The sequence below is a fragment of the Medicago truncatula genome, chromosome 3 (assembly GCF_003473485.1).
Source record: "Medicago truncatula cultivar Jemalong A17 chromosome 3, MtrunA17r5.0-ANR, whole genome shotgun sequence".
Classification (NCBI taxonomy): domain Eukaryota; kingdom Viridiplantae; phylum Streptophyta; class Magnoliopsida; order Fabales; family Fabaceae; genus Medicago; species Medicago truncatula.
Genome location: NC_053044.1, coordinates 31,524,343 through 31,534,831, shown reverse-complemented (window position 1 = coordinate 31,534,831; position 10,489 = coordinate 31,524,343). Strand labels below are relative to the sequence as shown.

The following is a 10,489-nucleotide window of genomic DNA, read 5'->3' as shown; positions in this document are numbered from 1 at the left end:
TTTTTTAAGGGTGTATGATAGCCACGTTTACATATTTCTCTCATTTTTCCATAACCAAATGGTAGCCATGATTCCATTTTTTAAAGTTGTGTTGGTTTTCATTCTTGAATAAATTGAGGAACCCAACAATTATGTTGATTTATTTTTTTCTGAAACCAGGATGTTTAATTTGGAGAAAGTATTCAAAACATATTTTTGAACGAGATTTCTATCTATTCTATGAAAAGTTTTTTGATGTACTAATTAACTAGTTACTAAGTGTCACATAAAAGAGCTTTGAGGCTTGGTTTTTGTGATAGAGATTTTAGGTGATGGCAAGTTATTTTCATTACTAAATGGTTGTTCACCTCTATACGTTAGCAAAGACATACAACTATTTTGGCACTCAATTCAACCATGTATCATCTGGAGCGTTCCAATAATATTTTTAAAATCAAGATTCAAAATAAGATACAATTTTGGGGACTAGGCCTATCAATACACAACGGAATAACAATAGGATACAACTGCCTCATTAAAAACCTTACCTGTAAAACCTAAAAGGATAAAACTAGGTGAAGGGAAAAAGAGCGCAGCACTAAGCATACATAAACAAAGTGACATTAACAAAAACGATAATCATGATGACCTAGCCTAATTTTGTGTTTGTTTCTTCCTAAAATGTAGGAAAGGAAGATTTTAAATTTACAAAGCCTTCTGTTGCCAACTTCATCACACGTTCAGCTTCTATTACGTCGACCTCCGTTGACACAAGTGCAGAAAGTAATTCTTTACTTTGCTGTGCCCATTCAGTGCATTCAGCCTTCAACTTTTCCTTCTGAACATCACATTTGTTCAGTACTGACTTCAAATTGTCTATTTGTAAAGAGAGCTCATGTATCTGAGCATTGGCAGTTGAAGATTCATCGTCAATGTGGGCTTGTGTACTCTTTGCACTCAAAAGCTTTTTCATGAGATTGGTTTTCAAATCAAGAAGTTGGTTGCGCTTCTTTAGTACTTGTTGAGAAGTGGTGTATTTGATAATGTAGTCATCATTGAAGAAGTTCTGGACTTTCTCAACAAACTCCTTCACATTCGAAGGTAAGAGTCCTTGATGATGATTCAATCCATGAAAAAGAGAAATCAATTTCAATTTGGACTCTTGGTTAGATACAAGATGGTCAAGGTCTGATGATGAGTCCATCAAAGTCTTCAATTCTTGAAGTAAAGTTCTAATGGAAAAACTTTGCACTCCAGTAAGAAGCTTCTCAAATGCAAGAAGCGGGTCCTCCTCGATCAGTTTGTTAATGTCTTCCATTGCTACATGAAATCATTTAATCACTTATATTCAGCTCATTACTCTCATGGAAGTATTATAATTTAATTTAAGAAACTAAAAACAAGGTGGGAGGAGAAACCTTAAAATTTAAAGAATAAAAATAAAACTCACCAATAATTTCCGAAGAGTCTCCAATATCAACATATTTGGTGGCTGGAGGATTTAAGTATTGACAATTGAGACAGAGGGTTTGCATATATTGCCATCACCAACTCCCTAGAAATTGAAATTTATAAACAAATTATATCATTATCACCCATATAAAGAAGGAAACAATTGTGCTGCTATTTTATTTAACACATTGCTACGGATAATCATTTTCGTAATAGATTTGGTCTCCCGAACTTTAGATTTTGTTTTTTTTATTGATTTGGTGCTGCGTCCCATCATTTTGTTTTCTTTATTTCTTATCAATAATATTTTTAGTTTCATCAAGCCATACTGATGTCTTTGCACTTTCAATTTTGGTGAATAAAAAGCTTAAAAAAAAGAAAATTCAAATAAATATGTATTGTGATGAGCCTTGTTGAATGCTATAAGTTGGCGATAGTCTTACTGAATGAGTTGATGATGTTATTGTTTTGTCATAAGTTGATGTAGTTCCTTCTTCAAAACTTATCTTCATACCCTGCTAAATATTAAAAGGATGCTTAAGATTGTAGTATGATTCAATTCCTGCATTGAGAAAAACTCGAAAAAGAATACAAGCAAAATAGGGGATATGCCTTTTGTTTAGGAGCAACGTCTAATTGTATAGGTAGCTCATTCTTTGTTCCTGAAATGGTGGACAATGTTGCTGCTGCTGTGTTTTCTGACGTTGAACCTTCCAACTAATTGTATAGCATGAAAATGTAAATGAATTGTAGTATATTTGTAAGAAGCACATGATGTAAAAGATTTATCTTAGAAAACTCCGAACAATTAACAAGTACATATATGAATAAATAGAGTAGTATTGACCTTTAAAGAAGTGAACGCGTGCCTTGATGCTGCTTCAGCTTCAACCCAAGCTGCAAATTCTTTAGTGGTTTGTGCATTTGGATTTTCATTACCATTTTCGTGACCTTTAGACTTTGCTTGAAATTGTCGATATACACTCTCCATATGTAAATACAAATCAAAATCTATAGCAAAACAATATATAGAGTAGCATCATTATATGTAAAATTGAAACTGAGTTTTTATTGAGATAGTTGACAGTGGAAGGACTTAAATTTTCTACTATTTGAAAAGGGTGCCCCTGAACGTATAGAAATGAATAAGAAAGAATACTAGTGGCTATTTGAGCATAGAAATGTTAATTGAAAATAAAATGAAGCTATAAAATACCATAGGAAACTGTTCTTCTCTATTTAATCTTACTTTCATGACAATCGATCCAACAATTAAATTCAAAGTCAAAAGGGCTATGAGGTAGCATATAAGAAAAGAAAATCGATCCAACAAGTCTTCACCTTGATTATCATTAGTCTGAGTTGTTTCTTGTGAACCATCAAGATCAGAAACTAATTGTATAGATGGCTCATTCCTTGTTTCGGACGTAGGACCCCCTTGAATACTTTGATTCTCCGTTTCTTTCAAACACTACATGAAAAAATTATAAATTGCAGCATATATCTAAAAAGTGTTAAAAGTTGAATTTTAGTCCTTATATGTTTCTTATTTAGTTGATAGTTTTTCATTAGTTTCTTACGCAACCTTCATAATGGAGCTCTCCATTTAGATGCTTAAGAAATTCCTGCATATACACATAATCCATTCATAATTTTTTAATGTTAGTACCTTCTAATCATTTAATTCCCGCATGGAAATTTGGATTGATCATCAATTCATGCATTATTTTCTCTAATTAATTTGTTGACTCCATTTTGATGACTCATAATGGTATCATAACACGATTCTTTTTAATTTCTATTTTTCTTTGTGTAGGTGGCTTATTCTTTGAATAATAATAATAAAAAGACCAAGTTAATATGAAGGCTATGTTAAATAAAATAAACTCACTTGTGATGATGCTGTTGTTCTCTTGGCATTAGCTGATGTAGTTCCTTCTTCAACACTTATTTCACTAACCTGCTTAAAATTAGAAAGATGTTTAAGATTGTAGTATAATTCAATTCCTGCATTGACAAAGTGTCAAAGGGAAATGGTGGACAAAGTTGTACATATTTGTAAGAAGCAGTTGAAATAAAATATATTTCTTTCAGTATTTCATTTTTAGCTTTATATGCACAATGTATTGGTATGATATTGCATGATTTACCTGAAAAGGTTTGACGGCAGTATCAGTTTCTCCAACTAGACGTTGTTGGTCCATTGTTTGTTCATTCATCAACTCCTGTTACAAGAACAGAAGCATTAACGATCTTCAGCGATTCATAACATCCATTAAAATTCTAAGGCAATTCGACATGGCCTGGAAATCACTTTTGAATTTGTTGGTATTTCTAAATCAGGAACATTTTCCACAAGTTCATGCTCTGTCTTTGGTGTTTCTTTTGTTTTCTTCGGAGAAGTCAACTTGTGTTCTGATGATGCTTTAACTTCAACCCCAGCGGCAAAACCTTTGGAGTTTTCTGGATTTTCATTACCATTATTGTGGCCTTTGGTCTCTTTTTGTAATTGTCGAAACAGAGCCCTCAAATAGTCTTTCAATTCCCAATCTACCGCAAAATATTATTGAGATTAACATCATTATACAGTAACTCAAGCATAATAAAATAAAATCCTCCACTTTCAATTGTATATCATCATTTTCAAGTATAAAGATGAACAAAATTTGTTTATCTATCTACCTAATAATTATACTTTACATAAAATTATAGCTTCTATTAGATAGGTCACTACATGAGCCCTTACATTCTAGAAATACTTATGCATGCATACCTGATATCGCTACTTTAGAAGATTCAATTCTTTATATCCTTTAACAATATTAATGCATGGTATATAATAATTTACAGTCAACATGTAATAGTTTTTAAAAATATTGGATAGAATGTGTACCATAGATGTTAATATCTAAACCATAAAGATCACTTTCAAGGATTGCGGTGGTTGCTGAAGCCAGAGAGAGTTTTTGACAATTCTGTATGAAACGATATGTTACAGCTTCAAATTGAATTCCTTGGGCATGACAGAGGCTTGGAAGATTTTCAAATACTACAAATCGTAGATATGGAATCTCCACTTTGTGATCATCACCTTCGCTTACAAATATTTCCTCTAACTCATCTGCTTCTCTTATGATCAGATAATTTAGCTCAGGAAGCTCTTTATATACGGAGATTGGAAAGACATATTTCAACTTGTTACACTTTGCTACAACAAGTGTTTTCAGCTTTTGAAAGCATGTCTTTGTAGACATAAAATTTGAGGATTTTTTATTCTCCAAATCATCTTCAATAATATGCTTTAACTCTTTGCATTCTTCAACTCTTATATAATGCAACTGTGGCAGACACCTTATTATACAAGTGGAGAAAATAATTTTCAATTTTTCACATCGCATGATTCTTAATTCTTTAAGGTTTTGGAGGGAAATTGAAATTTTAGGACCCACAAAAAGGCATGTCATCATAGGCAGAACATCCAAATCAATGACTTTCAAAGCTAAGTTCATTTTCTGTTCATTTATTTCATTGAGACAAACGATACTTTCTACTTCGGAGTTATTATATACAACAAGTTTCTTTAAAGCGAGAAAATGATCCACATTCCCACTCAATTCCTGCAATAAATGAATGGGAAATAAACACATATGCACAAAATAAGAATATCAAAGATATATAGAATTAGGGATGAATACCTCGATGATTCTATCATCCACAGATCTAATTACTGAATGATGAGTTATGAAATCACCTATAGATTTTATATTAGCAAACTGCGAGCATTCTATGAGTTCAAGTTCTTCCAAAGGTGGAAATGTTGTCTGATATTGTTTGCGAGACATTCCAACTAAACTTGGCAGATTCCAAAGAGAGAGACATTCCAATGCTGGAAGACGAAGATGAATCTCAGTGTGGTTTTGATGATCATCAGTGTATTGTCCAATTATGTATTCCAGTTGCTCACAATCTCCAACTTCAACACTTCTTAAATTAGGGAAGACAGTGCCCCAGTTATTGCCACCAGTGTTATGATATCCTGTGTCTATTATAATGTGCTTCAATTCATCACACTTACTGATTGTCAAAGTCTCCAACAACATTCTTGGAGCAATGGATAGGATGAATACTGATTTCATCTTCGAAATATTCATCAGTGTAATCTCTTTAATATTCCACAAGATATTTGATGGTATTGAAAGAAATTGAGCACGTTCCCATATGTTAAGGGGATATGACTTTGATTCCTGTAATTATGTAATCAAAATAAAAATATAAGTTAAATAATCTCTTATTTTCTTCCCAAATAAAAAATGTACATTAATAGTAATCTTTAAGCATAGGATGTCTAATAAAATGAATTTCAAAATAGTTTTTTTTTCTTTTTCAAATAATAAATTGTATCAATAGATATGTTGCATAGGTACGGTACGGTACCCGGTACGATACGTGTATTAGTACGAGAATACGTCTATTTTTTTAAAAGATGGGTACCTCAAAAAAATCATGAGTTTTGTTACATAATATAAAATGAGAGGGCTAAATTATTCAATTTATTATAAAAACATCACAATAAAAGTTTAAATAGTAAAATATTTAGTTGTTTACAACCACAAAAAACTCCTATGCACATATAAAACTATATTATCATATATATAAGAGAAAGTCACAATTTTCACTCACAATAGAATAATGAACAAAAATGAAGTACCGCACGCGTACCCGATACGGTTAAATACCCGGTACGGGTACTTAACTTTTTAGAAGTACCGATGCTTCGGAGATCAATAGTGTCGTATTAAAAAAGTACAAAAAATAACATCACAAAGAAATAGAAGGTAAGAGGGTTACCATTTTGTTGTCCTGCGGTTGATCCTCAGAAAACAATGGGATTTTAGTCTTTGTAGTACTCCTCAATTTGCTGTGTCCATATTTTTTACCACAAAAATATATATCAGTCCATGAAAACATATTGCATTTGATTGGGTCTGATTGTTCTTGTGGTTCGGAAATGGAAAATGGCTTCTTGAGGGACGAAGACATTGTACGATTACATTCTGGGAAAATGTCGATGAAATTCGGTATGCCACCAAGCTCCATTTTTTTGACGGAACCAAGCAGGACATCTTGGCCAAACATGTATTTCAGCTTATCACAACTTTTTATTGTGATGGATTCTAGTGCTGGAAGATCATGGGTAGAGAGAAACGGAAGTATAAATTCAAGTTCTGGACACTTCTTAATACTAAGAACCTCCAGTTTCTGAAATATTGAGCCGTGACTTGTGCTGTTATTATCATCAACTATTTCACCTCTTGATTCCTTCCCTTTTCTTTCATCTATTATTATGTTTTCAAGACCCTCACAGTCCTGTATTTCCAATCTCTCCAACAACACTAGGCTAACAGCAGTTGACAGTTGAAATAGGGAGATCAACATCGGGCATCCTTTCAATGACACACTCTTTAGATTGAATAGGTTTAGTTTGCACTTAAATAAGCTTTTCAAATGTTTACAATCACTGATGGACAACTTCTCTAAACTGTTCAGAGAGTCAAAGGAAAGAGGACCATTGAACAATTCTTCCAAATTATCCATTCCTTTGAGCTTTAGTACAACCAACTTGGAGAAGACTTTTGACACTTGAGACTCAGTGTGCTTAGTGTCAATGAGGCACTGTAATTGTGAAATGGATCTCAATTCAAGCTCAACTAGATCATTCATACCATGATCCATTGGAACAATATCAGGTATGATATTTCTCCACCCCCCTTCGATTCCTCCAAGTCTAAGAACCTCTGCTTCTTGAAAACAGTACTCGAGTGTTGTTTTGGATAGGAAAGGCGCATCTTTATCAATCAAAGATACAAACTTCGATGATGATTCATTCTCATATCTGACAGATTGATTGATATAAAACCTTTGCAATTTAGGGAAAGTTATTTCTCCGCAAAAAGCATCGAAATTGTGTATGAAATACAACTCTTCAAGTGATGAGCATCCTTCAATCACTTCAAAAGGATTATTTCTTGAAATTATACAACGTTTCAAGTTCAATAATCTAAATTTCTCTAGGTTTGTGATTCCATGAGGCAATTCATCAATTTTACAAAAATATAAATCAAGAGTCTCAAGGCTTCGCAGGTTTCCCAAAATAGAGATGTCACCCAAATCAACATGCTTAAAGAGAAGAGATCGGATATTCTTCAACAACTGAATTGAATGAGGTAATGATAGAGCTAGATAATTATAACGATCATAGATTAAATGAAAAACTCGAAGGCCCGTAGTATTTTCAAAAAATGAGTTCGGGACTTCGGTTTTCACATTGTGCCAATCTTCATCCTTATGCTCAATGACAATTAGAATCTCAAGCTTGGAACCATCAAGCTTAGAGGAAAACACATCCTTAAGCTTGCCTTGACATAACAAATATTTAATATTTGTCTCCTTTTCAACCATTGCCTTTTGATTATTATCATACAACTTCACTGTTTGAATCTCTTTGTTCGCTATCCACTGGGCTGCATCACGAACTAAGTCATGCATTTTCACTACGCTTCGATCGCCGTTCAACAACAAACAAGAATCTAGGAGTTTATTTTTGGATATAACAACTTAAGTTCGAGCATCTTCATAGCTGACATAATCTTCCCCAAAAAGGCCTCCTCCGATGCAAAGTCTTGTTAACCTTTCGGTAGGAATTTCTTCATCTTCTTGAAATACAGAACACAAGAGGAATAGTTTCTTTGCCTTCTCATTCTTCATATTATCATAGCTAAACTTCAAGCATTTATAAATTTTAACTAGATCATCATCAACATCAGGCATTGGCATATGTTTCTTCAAGGATTTTAAGGCCCATTCCCACTCTTCCGGACGTTGTATGCCCTTCAAACTACTGGCGATAGCAGCAATTGCAATTGGCAACCTTTTGCATTCATTTGCAATTTTTCGGCCCTTGTCAATCAAATTTTTGGTTGAAATTTCGCGTAGACCGGCATGTCTTTCGAACATGATCCATGCGTCTTCTTCAGATAAGAGATCCAGTTGAATTGTCTTACTGCATCCTAATCTGTTGCACACCAAGAGATTGCGAGTGGTTACAAGAATTCTACAGCCTCTGTGATTACCACTATCTGGAATCCCTATTTCATCAAAATTGATATCTCCCCACACATCATCTAATATTAGAAGAATCTTCTCACCATTGGTTAATCTGCTCCATAGTTTTTTGGGTCTGTCTGATTCATTACGGTCATCAAATTTCAATCCCAAGGGTCCAGCAATATCATCTTGAATCTTTTTGATATCAGGAGAAAATGACACTGTCGTGTCAATTATTTGAGTAAATTGTTGGGACTGCTTAAGTTCCTTACCAACTTCTTTGGCCAATGTAGTTTTTCCTGTGCCCCCCATTCCTTTCAACCCGATTACATAATTGTTGTCATCTTTCAATGCATCCAAAAGCTCTTTGTGTTTGGATTCCCTACTTTTAAAAGGAATATAGTGTTGGGATGAATAACGTTCAACACCTGGAAGACGAGCAGGGAGTCCAATTGAAAGTTCCTTTCCAGTTTCAATTAATCTTTTAATTTGCTCCTTCTTATTTGTCAATTCCTTTCCCCTTCTATATCGCCATATGCAATGAAAACAAAATCCAAAAAAACATTTTTGTTTTGTTCTTGTGTCTTCTTGAATAAGCTTATCGGCTTCTTCTTCCCAAGAAAGAGCATTAGCTTGAACATCTTCTCCTCTACTGGTTGCCACATCAACACGTTGCTTGACAGTTGTCTTTTCTATTTCCAAACTAACTCTTTCTTCTTCAAAATCCTTAGCAATGCACGTGAAGCAACATATATAACTTGACTCTGCGATCACCCCATTTATCAATTTATCCACATAAGGCTTCGCCAAATCAGTCAGAAAACTTGCCATCTAAATAAATTTCAATAGATCAAAGTTAGGCATATATATGGTTGTGTGTGTTGTATTGTGTATTGAGAAATAAAATGGTTGATAAATGATAGTAGATGACACACTTTTCATCAAAGAATTTTTTTGTGTAGGAAGATTTTCTTCGTTCGAAGTCTGTTCATTTGAAAAATGATACTTGACACATTTTTCATCAAAGTAATTTGAAACAGGAAGTCCATCCAATATTAAAGATTCAATCAAGAGAATTAGGAGTAATTCATGTTCCGCAGCAAACAAAAGCTGCAGAGTCAATAACTTTTACAAAATTGTTGGAGTTTGGCATACTATAGTTTTGGCATATTGTGTGCGTAGTTTAAAGATAGGATCCTGTAACTAATAAGGTATAGGACCTTGCATTGTTGCAACTTATTAATATTCCTTTCATATCATTTACAAAATGGTAAGGCTCTCCTCTCCTGTTAGTGTTTCATAGTGGATATCGAACTTTTATTTAATCAATGTAGTAGCTTTCTAAAATATTGAAGTTTTTGTAACTTAAGTCGGTATATCCACTGTTATTTCCCCTTTTTCAATGCTTGAAATTAGAGGACATTTTTGAGGATTTTGACTTGGAAACAGGCTTCAGGTTTTAAGCTTTAGTTTGAAAAGTTAAATTAACATGGCTGGAACAGAAAATTTCTTACAGATAGACTATATTTGACTGATTCAATCCTTATCCATTCAAGTTGGTTTTTCTAAAAAATAATACAAAAGCATAAAAGTCAAGTTGATTTATAAACCCTTGTAATACTCACTCTTAAGAAATTAATAAAAATATCGACTGAAATTTGTTAAAGTATGATTGTTTGTTACCTTATTTCCAGCAGTTTCAGCAAATTTTGAAGATCATTCTCCAATATGCAGTAGCTAGCATCATCAAGATCATAATAAGGTGGTGTTGACTGCAACAACTCTGCTGTAGAAATATACTTTGGAAGCTTAATTTTTGTTCAACAAGTAGACGATCTTTCCAACAATTTTAGAAAACCTACTTTATCTTTGTACATGAATGAATGATCAAGCAAAATATATTGTTATTTACCCAACAATAAGTGAATAAGGCATTGGTATTCAGAAAAGAAAA

At 33.4% G+C, this 10,489-nt stretch overlaps 1 pseudogene; it reads right to left on the bottom strand.

The window, feature by feature from the left end:
• Window positions 1–389: 389 nt before the first annotated feature.
• Window positions 390–10,489, bottom strand: LOC11439109 (uncharacterized; annotated as a pseudogene).